Below are 21,056 nucleotides of genomic sequence, written 5' to 3'. Positions count from 1 at the left end.
AGTTTCTCATATCCAATATCTCCCACCTCCAAATCAGCTCATCCTATAGTCTTTTTAAATCATTAAATGGTAGGATACCCAGATACTCCAGTTTTGCCTGTTTCCTCAGGATAATTATTAATAGAATTTTAACCTTCAAAAGTAACTTTTTTACATTTCAAAAACCATGATATATGACATGCTCACATGTTAATGACATCCAAGCAAGGGAATTTTTTAGCCACATTCAGTGACAGGTCATAATCATCCTTCTTGCATTAATTCTTACTTAAATCTAAACTACCCATGCCCCTGTTTTAGTATAGAATCTGCTTTCAGAAACTTACTGAGTCATCACTACTCAGGTTTTTTTCAACATATGCAGTCTACTTCAATTCAGCATTCCTCTTTTTAATTTATTTTTCAGTTTAAAAGTTCTATTTTCAGTTCACTTTTAGGTCAGATATGTTTTACATCATTTGCTGCTGCATCTCTTTTTGAGCTGGATTAGGGAAATACAGTCTATAATAATATGTAGGTGCCCATTGGGTGAGTCCCTTCTAAACTATGAGGCCATTTTGCTTTTTGGTTATTACCTCATTATGTTTGAGTTTTTATTTATTTATATATAACTCTTACAGACTTCCCCATACAAAGTCTATGGAACCTGAAGAGTCCACATGTTACCTCTGAAGTTATTGTGTTTGTGTTTTAATTTTTAAATATTTTGTGTTTTTACGTATATGTAAGTACATTCTGGATCATTAGAATGAGCTGATTACAGCCAGGTACTGTTTAGATTTTGGTGCATATTTTATTGCTACATGAGACCAATAAGCATAAGGACCTAATCTCTAGTTTCATGTTATACAATAAAATAATGTAGAAACATTTTCAATCAATGTTGAAGATCCATGAAAAGGTGCATTTTCAATCCTCTATGCGATTTTTAGTGTCTTGGGAATGTCTTCAAATTTCTTAATTAATATCCAATAAGACTTAGTCAAATGAATAAATGAGTGATACTTCTTTAAATTGGTTATTTATTCAAATATGCCAAAAATAGCTCTAGATTTTTTTTCTCATTCAGTTGTTTTTGAAGACTAGTGTTTCTTATACTGTGTGGAAACAATCTAACATAGGACAAGAGAAGGATCAATCAGTAATTAAATGACCCAAAACAGGAGACAGCCAATTGGAACCACAAAGGAGATATTTTCCAGTGACTTCTGTCTGAGATTTACTCTAATGAAAAAAATTGGTAGTTTATTCCAGAACTTCATCAAAAATATGCTGAAATATAATCAGTGGCTAACTTATTCACTATGAGGGTATAGCTTTATAGTTCCTGGATCTTGATAAATGGCAGATACTGATAAAGGATTTTTTTAAAAAGAATACTTCTTATTTTAACTTTGAAAACTTGTATGAGTTATTCCCTCTGTGTGAAGAGGACCTGCACTCTTTTGGGTGTGCCAATGGTTATATAATTGTTTGAGAGCTGAGTTATTAAAAACTGTGCCATACAGAGAGGGTCAAAATTACTGCAAATGTCAAAGAAGATCTTTGCTGAAATTTACTCTTGAGCACTATCAGTTTGTCATTTTTAAAAAAAGTGTACATATTTACTGACTAAATTTATTGCTACAAAACAAGGCTAAAAACATGCATTTCCTGGCTAGTTTAATAGCTGACATTTGACATATTTAATAAAATATTTTAAGCATTACAGATATATAAGTATATGGCAAATCAAGATGCTTAATAAAATATTTTTTAACATACCTGATAAGGAATTACATGGCAAATTAAGATGCTCCACCTGGCTGTTGCCCTTTTAGCTGGCAGGGGCTGATGAGCTGTGTAATTAGATAAGTGTTCCCACCAATGCCAGGGGTGCAGTAGTGTTTTTCATCTTTCCCATTATTGTACACTTAGCTGCAAAGCATACACTCATTTGGCATTCTAAGCACTTATGATTGATTCGCAATGTCAGTAAAATTTACGGATTATGCATTCCAAAAGATAAGAGGGAATTAATGTCTTAGAAAAAGTTTTTAGCATGGCTTCTCTTGCCAACATTAATTTTATTATTAGCATTAGTGTGCTTAAGTGTACAGAAGCAAGTAAACATGAATAAATGTAATACAAATTAAATTGCTGAGAATATTATTTTCCCATAAGTTTGCCCTGGGTTTATAAGTAATAGTTATGATATATACTTTGCAGTATATTCTAACTTTTGTAGGAGATGTCAAAATCATGTTCAAAATGCCGTATCACATGTTGTCAGATATTCTCTTTGGATATGCTGTGTGTGTGTGTGTGTGTGTGTGTGTGTGTGTGTGTGTGTGTTTCTGAGCAACACATATAGATTTAAATCAAATGAAAGTCAATAAAAACAATGAAAAAAGTTTGAAGTAAATTTTGAAGATGAGACATTATCTAATAAGAAATAATCAGATTTTTCATAATCTATTTGAGCTTTACTTACAAATTTTACATACATTATAATAAAGGATATTCACACAGTTGAGAAAGTATATTTATAAAATCTAATTGATAGTTTTGACAGATATAAAATGCCTCCCACTTTTACTTAAATCACAATATGAACAAAACAATAGATAAAATAGATTTATTTATGGTGGTTATATATTAGTGACAGCAAAAATCAATATTTTAAAGTTTGGGTTTAACTAAGCTCTAGAGGACTTTGCTTTTCCAAATAATTAAATTAAGCTTTTAGATTATTCTTTCATTCATGATTTATAAAAGGGAAATTTATTTTAAGGGCCAGGTGAGTTTTTCAAATAAATATTTAGAATTTCAGAAAGGCACTTTTTTATATTTATTTTTATTTATTTCAGAGAGGAAGAGAGAGGGAGAGAGAGAAACATCAATGAGAAAGAGTCATTGATTGACTACCTCTTACATGCCTCACACTGGGATTGAGCCTGCAATCTAGGCATGTGCCCTGACCGGGAATTGAATGGTGACCTCCTGGTTCATAGGTCAATGCTCAACCACTAGCCATGTGGGCCAGGCTAATCATATTCTTTATGCCGTACTTTACAGCCCGCTAATTTTATAATTGGCTATTTTAGTTCATAATACCTTTTAATACATCCCTCTAAAACTCCTCCTATCTGGTAGCTATCAATTTGTTTTCTGTATTTATTAATTTGTTTCTGTTGGGTAATTATGTTTTTTAGATTCCACATATGTTCATTTTTATATTAAAAAAACCCACTAGTTTGATATTAATTGCTGATTATTCTGTAACATGCACTGGACTAAATAGTTAAAGCTCTGTTCTGCCTAGTCTCTGCTCTGGATGTTCTTGATTTACTTGTTCTTTAATCCTATGCAGAGGGTCCCTTCTCCTAGCAGTGTCTCAAGTTCTTCATGGGCTGGAATTGGTGTAGCAGATGAGCACAGTCAGATGGGGGATTAAATTTTATCTCTACAGTTATTATGGAATCTTAGTTTTTTAATCTATAAAATTCACACCTAATTGTCCAATGTAAGTCACCAGAACCCTAGGCAAAGAATTGTGCTTAGCAAATATTAGTTACACTAGCAATGAAGCTGTGAATCAAGGAATTTCTTGTAAATTTGGAGATTTCTGAGTCGTCTTTTGGCACTTAATTACTCTTCCCTTTATGGTTTGTGAAAGTTTGTGAAAAACCACGTTGGCTGCCCAGAAAGGATTTACCATCGTGTTGCAGGAAACAAACTCTTTGCTCATGTGGAAACCATCTCCTTTTCTTTCTGACCTCTGTATTTACTGAAATGGGACAGGGCTATAGCACATCTGATGCTGCTCTTTGTAAGCTGGCTGATTGTAATCCATTTGGCTACAGAGCACAACTTAAAGCGTTTTTATAGCTCACATTGAGAATGTTTTCACTGAATTCTTGTACAACATGAGCCATATAAGAGGTCCCTATGAGTTCATTGAGAGGTTGCTGCTACCTCTGTGCCATTTTTTTTTTTTAAGTTCTACACATGAACTATAATTCTTTAATCTGGATGTTTAAAAAATAAAGCTTAGACTTTAGATTGGAGCTTGGACTTTAGATTCAGAACACTTAAGTTCAAAATTCATCCCTGCCACTTATCTTTTTGACCTTATACAAATCACTTTTATTTTCTACGAATCCATTTCCCCATATATAAAATAGGAATAATATAGCAGGGTAGTTAAGGGACTACATGATATGGTATATATTAAATATTTGACCCAGTGCATGTTAAAGAGTAAAATCAACAATTAATGTTAAACTATTATTTTATTATTAAATATAAAATTAAATTTTCCTCACTTAACTTACCTTTAGTTTATTAACTAATGTACAACATTAAAAGGGGGAATTTGATGATAAACTTACCTCATGTTTTTTTGAGATCCAGACATCACCATCTAAAAAGGTTATTTTGAATATTGTTGTTAAACAGTATGTTGGTAATATTTTCAAACGTGAAAATTACTCAGTTTTACTTAGATATACATTTAATTCTCATTTATCTTTAATTCTAGATTTAAGCATACATGTTTCATTTAGGGAGAACAACGACATGAATTACTTTTGGTAGATTTTAAAAAGAATTTCTCATGAAGAAATAACAAAAGAATGTCTGGACATCTGGTAAAATTTTAAGTCTACAGCACATAATTTAAACGTTTTTCTACAGGGATCTATAAAATTCGCCATGCACATCCTCTATCCTCCCATTTCTCATGCATAATGGATCAGTAACTTTCTTAAAATCTGCTGCATTAAGGACAGAATAAGTGAGTCATAGCACATAATGTACTTTTAAAAGTCCAGGCTTTTCTTTTATGTTAGGAACCCCTCACCCCCATCCCAGACAGGTTCATTCTTTGATACTTCTAGAAAATCATGAAGATATGGGTTAAGATTTTATGGTTATGTACCTTTGGCTTGTTTGTACAAGAAAGCATAAGAAGGAATTGCAGGTGAGGAATATGTAATCTGTAAAGAAGTACTAGAGGTAGAGAGATTTCAAGTGTTATAATCTGTAAATCCCTGATTTATGAATTTCATTGGTTAGGGAAAAATCTAAAAAAAAATCAATATAAAGAATTGCTGATTTTATTATTTTGATTAACTTCTTGTTTTTATCATTTGTTTCTATCAATGATTAAAGTTTTAATTTCAAACTCAGTGCACTGTGAGAGGTGGTATTTCAGATGGATCTGGGATAAGGATGGCAGAAGCAGGATGCCTCCTCATTGAAAGATGGATATCAGCTGTGATTTGACATCAGGGATCTAGTCCCAATAAGCAACATTTACTTTTTCTACTGTGCACCTTTTTACTTATTTTCCACTAAAGGCCTGGTGCACAAAAATTCATGCACTTGGGGGGTCCCTCAGCTCAGCCTGTGCCCTCTTGCAGTCCGGGACCTCTTAGGGGATGTCCACCTGCTGGCTTAGGCCCCCTCCCTGGGGAAGCGGACCTAAGCTGGCAGTCATACATCCTTAGTGCTGCTGTGAAGGCAGGAGAGGCTCCCGCCAACGTCGCTACGCTTGCAGCCATCAGCCCGGCTTGTGGCTGAGTGGAGCGCCCCCTATGTGAGCGCACTGACCACGAGGGGGCAGATCCTGCGTTGAGCATCTGCCCCCTGGTGGTCAGTGTGCATCATAGTGACTAGTCGTTCCACTGTTAGGGTCAACTTGCATATTACCTTTTTATTATATAGGATTCTTGTCTTTTATTATATGTTTGCTCTAATGCTTTTGTTTCCAAGCACCTGTAGGACTTAGACACATCATTCACCTTCACTTTTGCCTCCACAATGTTGATTATCTACCTTAGGTACCAGTCCCTCTTTCTAGGTCTAGAAACGTATTAGCATTTCTCACATCTTTTTACTCTGCCTTCTGCTCAACCATCATTCTCTTCCATTTTGATTTAAATTTCTTGATGACATAGTCCATATACTCTATCTTCACTTAACTTACTTCCCATTTATTCCTCACATTATCAGAATCCAGAATCTCTTCTCATCTTCTTACTGAAATTGTTCTCTCATAGGTCAGTAAAATATCTTAAATACAATAATTAGTTAACTCATGGTTAGTAGAAACATTAATCTATATGGCCAAATTGTGAGTTACTTGAGACCAGGAACACTTTCCTATTCATTTTTGCAACTCAGTCACCTAAGAACAGTGTCTGGCACATAATAAACACTCAATAAACATTTATTGAATTATATACTCAAACTTCTTGATAAATAAAAATTTCTGACTCTCTGGGTTGGGAATAAAAACAAAATTGAAATTACCTTTTTAATATTCAACAGGTCCTGTGGAAAAAGTACTAATATCTCTATTAGGAAGTGCAGAAACTTGTTAAGAGTAAATTTATATCTCTTGAGTGCATTTTTGTAGGCGCTACATTATGGGATTTACACACATTGGGCTCATTTATGCTCTCCTTGGTATTCAGAATTATGATTTTCATTTTTACACCTTAGAAACCTGAGACTCAGAGTTTAAGGAATGTGCTGAAGGTCACACAAGTTGGGATCAGCAGCAGTAGGATTTGAGCCCACATCTGATTGGTTCTAACATAGGTGTTCTTTCCACTCTCCTATTCAAACACGTTTAGTATCATGTCAGCAGCTCTCCAACTTGGGCACGAGTGCTCCTGAGGTATCCGAAGACTTTCCAAGAGTTTCATTGACATGGAGAGTTTTAGGGACTTAGTTTCTGGTCAGGGGTATTATGTGGGTTCTGTTTTCCACCTCTCCTCTCACATCTACCATTCTTCCACTTTAAAGAGAAGACATTCTATTCCCTAATATTGCCATGGAATATTGTCCCAAAGAAAGAGAAAGAGAGACAAAACAAAACAAAAAAAGCAACTTCATGGAGACAAAGAAAAAGATCAGTGTCTGAAAAGTGCTCTTTATCAAGGTGCCGTCTGTGTGTCTGTCAGTTACATAATTTTCATGGAAGAGAAATTTAAATTCAAGGTTAAATTTCAATTAAAGGTTTCAAATTTAATTCTGATGAATCAGTGTTAAATCTACAAACCCGAGAAAATTAAGTTTAATTAACCTATAAGTTAAAAATATAAAAAATAATATTCTCTATTTTCTTTAACATTTTTTTCCTACTTGTAGGTGAAACTATTTCTTTACCATTTTTTAAAAAATCATGGGCAAAAGTTTTTTGCCCACTGTCACTCCTCATCACTCTTCTTTTTATTTATTAATTCATATTAGATTTTTATTAATTTAACAATGACTAATACACCTTTGGTAAGCCACACCCTAAAGTGGCCAACTTTCTCTCTCCTTTTTTTTTTTTTTTTGCTATTTTTGCTAAGTTCTGACTCATTCTAACAACAAGTAATATTTATTCATGAATTCATCAACCAGTTAGAAAGAAGCTCTATCCATGTTATTAAACAATGTATTCCTCATAAATTGTACTTTTAATGTATTAACTGTCAACATGTGCTTTGTACTTACAGTGTTTTGGTCAATTGTATAACAAAAATATTTGAAAAAATCTGAAGAAACTGTTTTAAGTCGTAGAGCCTGAAGTGGTAGAAAACTATATAAAAAAGTTCAAATACAGCAAAGTGTGTTGAGTGATTTAAGTGTAAAGATATATTATTACAATAGGATAATCATTATGTGGAGAAAGTTGAATGGAAATATGACTTCGCATAGAGAAAGGGAAGAGGTCAAATAGTAACAAAAAATATGACCATTAAAAATGAATAATGATTGGTGTTAAAACACTACAGTACATGTTGCATGGGATAAATTAAAGTGGTGAAAGAGTTTTATTTTTAAATATCTAAATTTAAGCTGCATTAGAAATTACTACATTTATAACTATTTAAACTTTGGAGACATACAGATGTTAATTTATAAATGTTCCAGGGAGGAGAAATGTTTTAAGAATTCTTTTAGGAGCTATTCAAGCCAAAAGTTGGAAGACAACTTTGTAAAAGTGATAGAATGTGGTGGGGAGTACCTTGAGTATACAGAGAAAACTCTGAAATTCCTGGCAGCTTCTGAATTCCCTGAGGACTCACTAACCCAGTGAATCTAGACAGGTTCCTTAACTTCTCTGGGTCTCAGCTGATCTACAAAGTGGGGTAACCACACCTACCTCACAGTCTGTTGGAAGAAGGGATTTAATCTGTTAGATGCAATTAACACAGTCTTGGCTCACAGAACCATCGCAATAAATAACGACTGCTAATAGATTTATTGATATTATTGTTGTTTTAATGACCAGGGCCTGTCATTTTGCAGTGAATTTGCAGATCTGTGTCAGCTCTCCACGTCAGAATTTCCTTCGCTTAGCAGGGGCACAACTGTGGACCTTTTGCTTAGTGGGCTCAGGGCCAATGTTTGGAGATGGGAAGGAAGATCAGTGGTGAGGTGGTTACAGGAAAGCCCGGGCAATTTTTAAACAAGAAACACATTGTGTGGTGAGGCAAGAGCTGTGGAGCCTTCCTTACAGGTTTCATCTCAAACACTTCTCATAGTTCGTTATCGCCTATGTTGACACTGGTGTTATCCCCTGTTTATAAACCAGGACATTGCCACTTGGAGAGGCTAAACGATCACACAGTGAATAAAAGGGAAGCTGCGATTGCTTCAGAGTCCACCTCCTGATGCTGCTGGCCCCGTGCCAGGCACTTCACTGCCACGGTGACCCCGCCGGCTGAGTGGAGTCACACGCTTAGCACACATAGCTGTCCCCTGGTCTGAAGATAATTCCTAAGCCTCCTAAGTACAATCTGTTCTTGCTCGGAGTTCTTTTGAAACCTTCCTTGCTCTGTCCAGGCAGCGTTTCTCTTTCCATTTTGCTAAGTTTTTGTTTGTTTGTTTTTTTGTCAAATGACACTAATTTAAAACTCTCAATTTAAAAAAAAAACCCCTATAATCTAGAAGGTTGCATTTTATAGACTCAGAGACATTTAGTGTCTTTTAAAGGAAACGAGATTAACTTCCAAATCCCTATTGCCTTTCCAATCTGTTACTATTGAACTAGTGGGCCTTCATTCATATACGAATAAAGGAAATGATGTGGCATTTACTCAACATTTCATTTCTTCTTCATTCTTTTTACTTCCCAGCTGTTCAATGTACTTCCTTTTTTGTCCAGACTATACCAGTTCTACCAGTCTTGGCAGAGGACGGATATCTATTGCAAAAGAAAAATGGAACCCTCTCATTATTTTCTTAAAATTCACCTAAGTTGTGTTTCCAGGGATTCTGGCTTTCATGCTGAAATGAGGGTAGTTGCTAGAGGATTCATGCATTTTTCTCTTTGAGATACATCTGTACATTAAAAATATGTTACATTTATAACTTATTCTGATTGTAATAATAATGCACTTTAAAAAAACGTGGGTGGATAAATTTGAGAAATACAATGTTCTTCCTTCTTATTTTTATGTTTATTTCCTTTGAACAAAACTAGAATAATGTTTATTCTAGTTTAATGTTTATTCTAGTGTTAATTTTAATATTTCTACTTAATATTTTAGTAAGAATTTTAAAAGAATATGAAAGGAAGAATCCTGTAGGAAAATATTAATAAATTTGGCCATCTAAAATTAAAAGTTTTAGAATAGAAAACATGTTATGCATATGTAAAAATACAAGTAAATATCAGAAAACATCTGAAATTTATGATAGGTAAAAGAACCAAAAGCCAAATAGATGAATAGCTACCACAAACAAATAAAGTTAACAACCTAATTCAAAATATTCAAAGATCATAGGCAATCAGTTCATAATAGAACCACATCCTAACAACATTGCATATTTCCTATCTTTTAAATAATTTTCAATCAGGCTTAAAAAATACATCATTTAATTTGTGATTCTCTAATTTTTAGTGTTAGGTCACCTTTTAATATAACCTTTACAAAAAAAGAATTACAGCAATGATTGGAATTTCAGAATAATTGCGGAAAAACTATTTGTTGATGATAACTTTCAATTATACCCTGTGGATAGCTAACTGCTGCCTACTAGCTGGAAGTTCCCTGATGTCAGGATCCATTCCTTTTCATCCCCAGTATCTAGTTCAGACAGAGTATGGGGATCATATATCCAGTACGTATTTTTGAAAGAAAATGCAAAAAAACCGATGTCTTTGAGGCTTTTGGAATCTCTCGTTCCATTAGTATTATATAAACGAAAGTGTGCATTTAAAAAAAATTAAATATAATGGTGTTACCATGGAAATAGTTGCTGTTTTACTCTTTGCTCAAGGGAATTTAACTTTAGCACATGATACATAGGAGTATGATCAGCAATGTATGTAAGTAGGACACGATCAACATGATGTTGCTTAAGGTTTATCTAATTAGATTTTTTCTAAGTCATTGGAAGTAATCTGTAAAAGGAAACTTGGGAATAAAACAATTATGAAATAAGACAGAGTACAAAAAGAATACTGGAAAGAGAGAGAATGCAGAATTAATTTAAGAGGGAGATACATTTTAGCCAACTAAGCAAAAGGAAAGAGCTAAAGATGAGAAGTATAACTAATGAGTTGTACAATTTTGGCATCTATTCTGCTAGATAAACTCATTCAGCACATTCATGTCTCTTTGGACCCAGGTCCTGGGGTCACAGATGTTCTTGGAAGCCGGTGGGTGAGAGCTGGGAGAGAACCCAAATATGACAGCATTGGCTGATGTGATGTTACCTCTGTGTCAAAGGTGATGGCTAGTGCTGAGGTACAACCATTATGTTGCTGAAGCCTTCTTAGGAAATTTGTGATTAATTTTAGAATGATTTGGAAAAGAAAGCGTAACTCCTCACTTCTTTCAGTGTGGGTTGCACATAGTGACTTCCTCTCAAAAAAAGTATGAAAAGAGAGAAAAAGTAATTTTATAGTGGAGAAACTTGACAAACTATGTTAGCTATATAGTTGAGGTTAGCATCAAACATGGTAAGTCATGTTGATAGTATGTACCCTTGATATGTGATGAAAATTGCACTTTACTTCTGTGTTCTTCCTCCTAATTCCAGTTTTACCTTAGAGAAAATATCAGACAAATCTCAATTTAGGGACCTTCTAAAAAATACCTGACTACTGAACTCCTCAAAATGGTCAAGGTCATCAAAAACAAGGAAATAGATAATAGAATCTCCCACCATTGGGATTGGTACTCTTGCTGCAGAAGATGAGGGCTAATTGTGACACTGTTTTAAAAATAAAAGTTTGAAAAATGTGAAAGAAATGAAATCTAAAAAAAAAAAAATCAAACTTGCAGTCACTCCTATAAATAGGGAATTGTTGGCAATTTCACAGTCGTGTTTACCTGTTTTGTTATCTAACATTATCTGAACCTAATTTTCATTTGTCAGTAAAAGATGTCACAAGTATCCTTAGTAACATTCGCTTTTTCTCGCAAAGTCATATTTTCTGGTACTATATGATTCTGGAAGACAACATAAATTTTACTTCAACTGGCAATTGTTTATTTTTCTTTATAACTAAGGCACAAGTAGAAGTCTAATTTTCTGAGTAAGTTTTCTATTAATAACTATTAAACCAAGTATAGTCAAGATATTTTTTAAAGACAGAAACTTCTCATATAAGTTCTTCCTCTCACTGTGCCTCTGGGTGTACTAAAACCACTCCCTAATGAAAACTTGCAATGTTTCATTCTGCAATGTTATGTGGAGGAGCCATTAATCAGGCCACTGTTGATTTAGTTGCATGCGCTGGCCACAGTGTAATGTATCACCACAAGCCGTGCTGTGGTCCCCTTTCCTGTTGTTTCATGGTTGTTTCCTTCCCGTGACAACATGGTGATTGATTCCTTATTTTCTCTAGTATAAAAGTGGCAGTATTTTTATTGCCAATACTTGGGTATTTTATAGACAATATTGAGAATGAACATAAGGCTAACAAAAACTTGAAAAAACATTGCTTTGTTAAAAAATGTTAAAAAATCAGAATAATAATTTGTGATATAAACTATTAATATATTTCATCACTGTTCTTGACATTAAACTCCTCAATTAGGAATTACCAAATTACCATTGCTATACTTCTGTTATTACATGTATGTTTAACATAGAAAGAACATAGGATACAGATTTACCCCATTGATTGTATTAACTGATAATTCAAAACCTCTAGTTAATAATTACTTGTAGTTAATATACTTGTAGTTAATAATTTTTATCTTTAGGGGTGTATATTTTGAAAGGAAGACCTTAAAGCTCATTTTACGTTTGGGAAGATCAATTGGAACTATCAAGAAAATTAATGAACAAAATTATTTGATCAAAACATAATGAATAATGAGTTAAAATTAAACAATCCTGTATAATAAAAGGGTAATATGCAAATTGACCCTAAGGCAAAAGGACCGGGAACAACCAGTCACTATGACACACACTGACCACCAGGGGGCAGACGCTCAACGCAGGAGCTGCCCCCTGGTGGTCAGTGCCCTTCCACAGGGGGAGCTCTGCTCAGCCACAAGCCGGGCTGATCACTATGAGTGCAGCAGTGGTGGGAGAGGCGGTGCTAAGGATGTCTGACTGCGGCTTAGACCTTTTCCCCTAGGCCAGTGGTTCTCAACCTGTGGGCCGCAACCCCTTTGGTGGTCAAACAACCCTTTCACAGGGGTCACCTAAGACCATCTTGCATATCAGATATTTACATTACGATTCATAACAGTAGCAACATTACAGTTATGAAGTAGCAACAAAAATAATTTTATGGTTGTGTCACAACATGAGGAACTGTATTTAAAGGGCCAGAAGGTTGAGAACCACTGCCCTAGGCAGTCAGTTGGACATCCCCTGAGGGCTCCTGGGCTGCCAGAGGGATGTCTGACTGCCAGCTGAGGCCCAATCCCCTGGGGAGCTGGCCTAAGCCGGCAGGTGGACATCTCTCAAGGGGTCCTGGACTGTGAGAGGGCGCAGGCTGTGCTGAGGGCCCCCCCCCCCCCCTGCCCCGAGTGCATGAATGTTCATGCACTGGGCCTCTAGTAAAAGTTAGAACAAGTCCTTAATATGATTGTGTGTTAAAAAATTTTTTGTAAGTACATAGTGATATTTTTAGATGATAAAAAGAACATATTTGAAGCTACAAAACACTCAAGTAATTTTGCTCACCAGGTTAATTAATCAGCATATTACCATGCCATGGAAACACAGACTTCCAAGATCTCTAAGACTGGAAAGAAACCCCAAGATCAACCACTGTATTGGCTCATGCAGGGCTTAAGACATGGCCGTCTACTCTTTGCTTGAACTCTTTCAGTGAAAAGATTGGTCATTTCCTTACCAATAGTTCTTTCATCTTGAACAACATGATGGAAAGAAATTCAATATATTACATCAAAATCTGTCTCCTCGCAATTTCCATTCATTTTTCCTGGCTCTGCCTCAAATGGCTAAGTCCCACAGCCACAACACAGTGAGGATCAATCATATGGACTAATGTGTAAATTTCTGGGTATTTTTTTTCTATTTTCTTTCTTTCTTGAAACACAGCTTTGATTATATTGTTCCCCAGTGCAAACATTTCCAATGGCTGCCCCATTGCCTACATAATGAAGTCCAAGTTCTTTGATTTCTATAATTTGTAGTGATCAGTACCTGCATATAGATGCATCCCAAGCATCTGCATTATTTTTTATTGCTATCTACCCTAAAGGTTGTATCTTTTTCTTTCTTATATGTTAATTATTTACATACAAGTTAGTTTCCTCTTAGTCCACTGTGACATCTGTGAGAGTAGAATTTCCACTTGATATAAATTTGTATTACTACAGTCTCAGTCTTAAATGAAACATTGTAGCTACTCAATAATATAAGAATAAATTGTGGCATCAAAAAAATAGACATGCTACGGATGGCTTTGATCAGGACAGAATACAATAGAAACTTCCCTTCTCTCGTCCTTGACACAACTTCTCTTAATGCAGCCTAAAGCTGTCTCTACTATTTTAGCAACTAAGTCATGCTGCAAGTTCATGATGACCTTGCAGTCAACTCTAACTGCCAAATCCTTGCACATGAATTGCTGCTAATCCTGTATGTGCGAGGTTAATTTTTTTAACACAAATGTAGAACCTCGTGTTTCTAGCTTTTCAATTTATCCTTATTTTTTCTGGCTCATGCTGTCAGCCTTGTTGAGAATATTTTGAGTTCTGATTTCAACATCTCCGCTATTAACTCTCTCTTCTAGTCTTATATCATCTACAACATCAATAGTCAAGTCTTCTCTTTCTTTATCCAAGTGTTAACCAAATGTCGAACATTTGCCTGGCCAAGGGTGGAGGCATGGGCGCGACAGCAGAAATGCATCCTCCTAAATGGCAGCAGTCCAAGCATCAGAGCTTGTTTGTTACAGTCAGTCCATCAGATGTGGCTACATATAATTATTATCACCAGACTCAGGAATCTGTCGCTCTTGGAATATCAGGAGAGATTTTATGAAGTGTCTTGCAGAAGTCACAATGTCCTACATAATAAATTGTGGTTTTTTAAAATAACTATTTTACCAAATTCCTCGAAAATATTATATTTATTAAATACCAATTTTGTCAACCTCCTAGGGAAAAGTCTTTCAGAGAACCAATGAGTGAACAATGTTAATTGAAGAATAAATTTGACTTGTTTAGGGACATAGGGAAGCTGGGAGGATTCTGGTGATATCAGTCAATATGGATATCTGAGCAAGGAATATTTCTAAGGATAAAAAATGTTATTTAACAATAACAAAACGGTCAATTCATCAAGAAGACATAACTATCCTAAATATGTAGGCACATAATAGATCTTCAAAATACATGACATAAAGAAATAATGCAACTGAAAGGAGAAACAGACAAATGTACAATTATAGTAACAAATTCATACACTTCTTTCTCAATGAAAGAACAAGTAGATAGAAAAACAAGGTTAGAAAAGACCTGAAAAACACTACTAATTTAATCTAAATGACATCAACTAATCCACCCAACAACACCATAATACACTTTTTTTTTCAAGTACATGTGAAACATTTACTATAGTAGAATAAGTTCTGAGTCAGCAAACAAGTCTTAATAAACTTTAAAGGATTCAAGTCATATAAATTATACTTTTTGACCACCATTGAATTAAAATAGAAATCAATAAGATATCTAGAAGATCTCCAAATATTTGTAAATAAACAATACATGTATGAATAGCCCATGAATCAAAGAAGATATTACAAAGCAAATTAGAAAACATTCTGAACATTTTAAAACAATATATTTTTAATGATTTCAGAGAGGAAGGGAGAGGGAAGAGAGAGATAGAAACATCAATGATGAGAGAGAATCATTGATCGGTTGCCTCCTGCACATTTGGGATCAAGCACACAACCTGGGCATGTGCCCCAACTGGAAATCAAACCATGACCTCCTGGTTCATAGGTTGATGATCAACCACTGAGCCATGCTGGCTGGGTAATAAATTTTTCTTAAAAAATATATCTTATTGATTTTTTTTTACAGAGAGGAAGGGAGAGGGATAGAGAGTTAGAAACATCGATGAGAGAGACACATTGATCAGCTGCCTCCTGCACACTCCCCACTGGGTATGTGCCCGCAACCAAGGTACATGCCCTTGACTGGAATCGAACCTGGGACCCTTGAGTCTGCAGGCAGACGCTCTATCCACTGAGCCAAACTGGTCAGGGCAATAAATTATTTTTAAAATTGTGATATGCAGCTAAAACTGAAGAATGAAATCAGGAATTATTAAAATTAATGATCTTAGCTTCTTGTTAAAGAAATTGGAAAAACAAAATTCAATCTAAATTGAACAGAAAGGAAGAAATAATAGAGGTAATAACAGAGATCAATAAAATAAAATACACAGGAAAACCATAAAAAATGTTAAGAAGACCAAAGGATCAATAAACTGAAACCTCAAACCAAACTAATCAGGGGAAAAGAGACAGAGAGAGAGAATACCAATATCAGAAATGAGAGAATGAACATCATTTCAGGTCCTACAGACATTCACATGTTAATAAGGGACTATTACTACTAAGTTTATGAACAGAGATAAGGCAAATTATATGAAATGAGAATTTTCCTAGGAGATAAAAGCTATGAAAGTTCATCCAGATGTGTTCTTCTTTGCCTTCAGCCTTATTTACTTCCATTGCGGAAGGGCTTCCATCACATAGTGGTAGTGCTGGTATTTGTTTCTCTCTTCACTCTTTCCTGAAATGCAGCTTTTTTAATATATATGTATTTCCATACCAAAAAGAAAAAAAATCCAGAGAAAATTGCTGAATAACTTTTCCTTGGTCAGGCACCTACTGTTTGGCAATTACAGTGGCCATACCTGGGTCACATATACCCCTCTCAACCGTAGGCTGGAAACTATGATTGGCAGATTCACAACGATAGGACTAGAAGAGGACATTCCGCAGAGAGAGGGACCGGTATCATTAAAGGAAATCGGGTAGATGTGTTTGCCTAGCAAAACCAACACATGTACTAGGGATATCTGTCATTAAGAGACTGCTGTGGGAAAGGTTAGGAGACACTATAAGGATCATGTTTGAGCAATATCAGTTTAAAATTGAGTAGTGTGCCTCAGTATCTTGTTTCTCTAGTGAATACTAGAACTGAAAAAGGAATCTTACTTATTATCTTGTCCTTTAATAGGTAAACAATGGTGAACCTTAAAAAAAAGAGAAGCCTTTGCTTAATTCATCCTACTAAGTAATTCAGAACAAACAACAACAAACAAAACAAGAAACAAACCTGTATCCCTACATGCCCTCTCAAATAAATAAATGGTTATGCATAAGTAGAATCCCATTCATTAAGCCACTGTCCCTAATCATTTCGGTTATTTACCAATACCTGGATCCCTTGTCAAATTTCTCAGTAATTTTTAGTTCCTGATTCACTGCTACTCTCTCCAATACTATTACTATTTTAATTCTTGGCCATTTTAGTAAACACGATGGTAACCTCTTCAGTACCTTACTTCTTGGATATGTGCAGCAAGATTTGGTGGGTGCCAACTTCAGCATCCACTGAAAGTGTTTTCTCAATGTTGCTTTAAAAAATTTTTCTAAAAAAAAACAAAAAAACAACAACTCTTTAGTTAGCTATTCTGCTCCATTTTGAAAGAGTCATTGCCTATCCATGAGATGGCTTTCTGAGCTCTTAGAAGTTGTGCTTTTCTAAAGATGTTGAGGAATTTCTAATGTAATAGATAGTCCATACCTCCTAACAGGAGAAGAAAAACAGAAGCATGTATGTAGCATGAATAGGTTGCTTTTCACACACTATTACATGGAAGTTCAGAGATAGTAAGTCACTCTGTCTAGATCAGCATTCTCAATCTCAACACTATTGACATTTGTAGCCAGATAATGTTATTTTGTTTGTTTGTTTGTTTTTTAATGGCCTGGGGGTAAGGCAGAAAGGAAAGGGACAGGGAAAAGGCTGGGCCATGCTCCAGGGAGGGAGAGCACCCGGAGAACGTTGTTGTTGTTTTCCAGGGGAATTTCCTGGATATTGTAAGATGTTTAGCAGATCTCCTGGCCTCTACCCACAAATAGCACACCACTCTACCATGTGTGACAAGTGAACATCTGTTGGTTATTGTCAAATGTCCTCCGTGTAGCTAAACTGCCCAGAAGTTGATAGAGCCACAAATGATCTTTTAGCTATTTATTAGGGGAAAGGGAAATATATTTTATAAAATTATTTCCTGAACATGAAACAAATTCAATGCACTTAAAACATACAGATACTAGGTATTTCTAAGAAACACTCCAGTGATGTAGGTCTCTGAAAATACTGGCATGGTGCTCCAGCCCAAAGTAACTCTGCTGAAGCCTGCATCCAAATGTGTGTGTGTGTTTGTGTGTGTTGACTAAATAAACAATAGAATGGTATCTTTAAATAAATTATTTAAAGCTTTGTATACTCAGTCCAATGACAAGTTAGATTTCCCCCCCCCAAAATTTAAAAAATGTATTTTCCGATGTATACTCAGTCCAATGACAAGTTAGATTTCCCCCCCAAAATTAAAAAATGTATTTCCCGTCTGTAGTAAAGTAGAATATGAAAGAATCCCTGGAGAAAAGGCAATGACCGGACCATTCAGGCCAGCCCAAATAAACACTTTTATTTCCTCTCCTTTTCTAAAACAAACACAACTCAACCAAAAGTTTATCTTTTCTACATTTGGAATTCTATTGTGGTGCTCACATCACACAGAAAAAGTGAAATGTTAGTGAACAAGCGTGCCTCAGTAGGGGAACATAAGGCATTTATTACAAACGAATTCCAAATAATTAGTGGAGGAGATCATGAAATGTTCAGAGAGGGGAAAAGGGGGCCTGGATTTCAAACAGGAGGGGGTCTGAGTCATTAATGGGTAATCTGCACGACTTTTGTTAATCCCCTGGGGCTCCTGTTACAGGTGGTTCATATTTCTAAGCAGTGAAGTATGTGAGATGAATGGAAAATTTCGCCTTAACATTTTCCACTACCCAGCCTTAGCCTGAAAAAACCTATACCAGATCAGGCAGCTGGTTTATTATAACTTCTCATTCAGAGATGTATCGCCACTCAGTAGTCCCACCCCTTGTTACTCACCAGAGATTTTTCTTTCTACATTTCCCTGGTGTAGAATTTCTTTTAGAGAGAGTTTGCAGTTAATTTTTAATATAGACTAGACGTGTTATTTAGAAGTGTTATTCAAAGTGTTATTTAAAAGACTGGAGCCCTTGGGTCAATGTTCATATTTATTAGGTCTGAGAAGGAGATTTCATATTTTAAAAGAAAAAAGTTACATACATATATTTTACACATGAAATGGCTCTAACCTCTGGCAATAGTTGCAGTAGAGATAAATGAGAAAAATATGGATTATTTTTTCTGTAACTACTATCAGAGTTTAAAAGGTGAACTTATCAACTGATTTAAAGGGTGAACTGAAAAAAAGAAGTGTGTAGTGAAATAAATTTCTAATTTGATCCAAAATTTTTAAAAAAATATAATTTATATAAGGTAGATTGGCAAATGTGCAAATACACAGAGAACCAAAAGCCAAAACAATCCAAAACACAACTGATGTTTTGCCTGCCTGTGAACTAGCGAAAGAAAACATTACATTGGCACATTTATTTTTTCATGTTTAAATTATGCTCATATTTACTCCTGTGAGCTCCTAACACAGTCTCTGATTCTAGTAAAGTTGGTCTGCTTATTTCATTAAAATTCCAGGTTTCTCTCTCTCTCCGTGCCTTCTTAACTTCTGATTCCTCCTTTCCAGAAGACATCCCATCCTCCCTTCAGCACAATTTATCCTATACAACTCTCCTGTTATTAATTAATCAAAAGCTATTCCTGCCAGTTTCTAAATATATTTAGATTTGCAGCTTTGCTCAGTTCTCTAGAGATTTAAATGAGGGATAGCCTTGGCCATAGCTCTGGAATCATTAGAGGAGACCTCAAGGAGGTGAGATGCAAATTAAGCTTTAAAGATATATGCAGTGTTGTATAGGAAAGGAAGAATATAAATGGCATTGATGTGACTGTTCTTTATTTTGTTTGTCCGCCTTATGTTGGTAACATTCATATTAAACTTTTTAAAATTTTCATTAAAAACTTGAAAAATGCAGTCAGGGCTTCCTTAGTGCTGTTAATACATGATTGTGGTAGCAATTTGTGAACTATTAACTTCCACCTCTAATCTCTTTCCCCTAATGATTCATTCTCTCCATTGCCCCTAAAATTCTTTTGCTGATATGCAGGTAGTATTATATCCCTCCTCTGCCTTAAAAAGTTCATTGGTCCTCCTTTGCCCATAGAATAAAGTCCAAACCCCTTAGCATGGCATGCAATTAAGCTTGTTCATGATTTTACCCCCACTCACTCTATAGCCTCATTTTCTGCAGTTCCCCAGCTCTTTCTCTGTACTCAAGGGCCCTAGCACTTGCAATTCCTCAAATATCCCTGATATTTCACATATCTCTAAAATAATAGCTAATGCTATTCTAAGGACATTACATAGCATAACTCATTTAATCCCCAAGCAACTCTTTGAAATCAATACTATTATCCCCATTTTGCAGAAATAAAGGAACTGAAACACAGAGTGAGAGAATAACTCATAGAAGTTCACTCAGATAGCATGTCATGGTAGAGCCAGGATTTGAACCCAGGCAATCTGGCCCCAGAGTTAGTGCTTTTTCCTCTTCCTTCTACCCCTGTCTGCCTGATGGTTCAATTCATTCTTCAAGATCTAGCTTCAGTTTCATTGTTTCCTTAAATTGGACTTTGATGTCCTGCTCCAGACTGAGTTAGTTACTGTCCTCTGGGCCACTACTGTTCTTTATAAATTCTTCAGATATTACAATTATAACACTACTAGAGGCTTGGTGCATGAAATTCATGCACTGGGGGGGAGGGAGGAGGCTTAAGCCAGCAGTCCAACATCCTTAGTGCTGCCACAGAGGCGGGAGAGGCTCCCACCACCACCTCTGTGCTCGCCAGCAGTGAGCCCGGCTTGTGGGAATGCACTGACCACCAGGGGGCAGCTCCTGCATTGAGCATCTGTCCCCTGGTGGTCAGTGCACATCATAGTAACTGGTTGTTCTGCAGTTTGGTCAATTTGCATATTAGCCTTTTATTATATAGGATAGTTAATTTATTGTAATTAATTATTTATATGATTCCTCTTAATTCAGATCAGGTTCCAAATCTTATGTTTCTTTAACTGAGTCTATAGCACTGTATTTTACTTGATGAATAAATAAATAAATAAATAAATAGCTAAAGAATGCCTTTTAATTACTTAATGGTGGGTATATAGCCCTTTGCTGAATTCAGGGCCATTATAAAACTTCTAGAATAACTGGGTGGTAGAATGATGGGTGATTTTTAATTAATTTTGGGGTTTTGTCGCTTATCTCACTTTTTGTTTTTCTTTAAAACAAAACAAAACACATTCCACAAACTATTTTGATTAATTTATTTTTAATTTGGGGGATCTAAAGTAATAATAATAAATCTGTG

The sequence above is a fragment of the Myotis brandtii genome, unplaced genomic scaffold (genome assembly GCF_000412655.1).
Source record: "Myotis brandtii unplaced genomic scaffold, ASM41265v1 scaffold123, whole genome shotgun sequence".
NCBI lineage: Eukaryota > Metazoa > Chordata > Mammalia > Chiroptera > Vespertilionidae > Myotis > Myotis brandtii.
Note: the sequence above shows the minus strand (reverse complement) of the source record.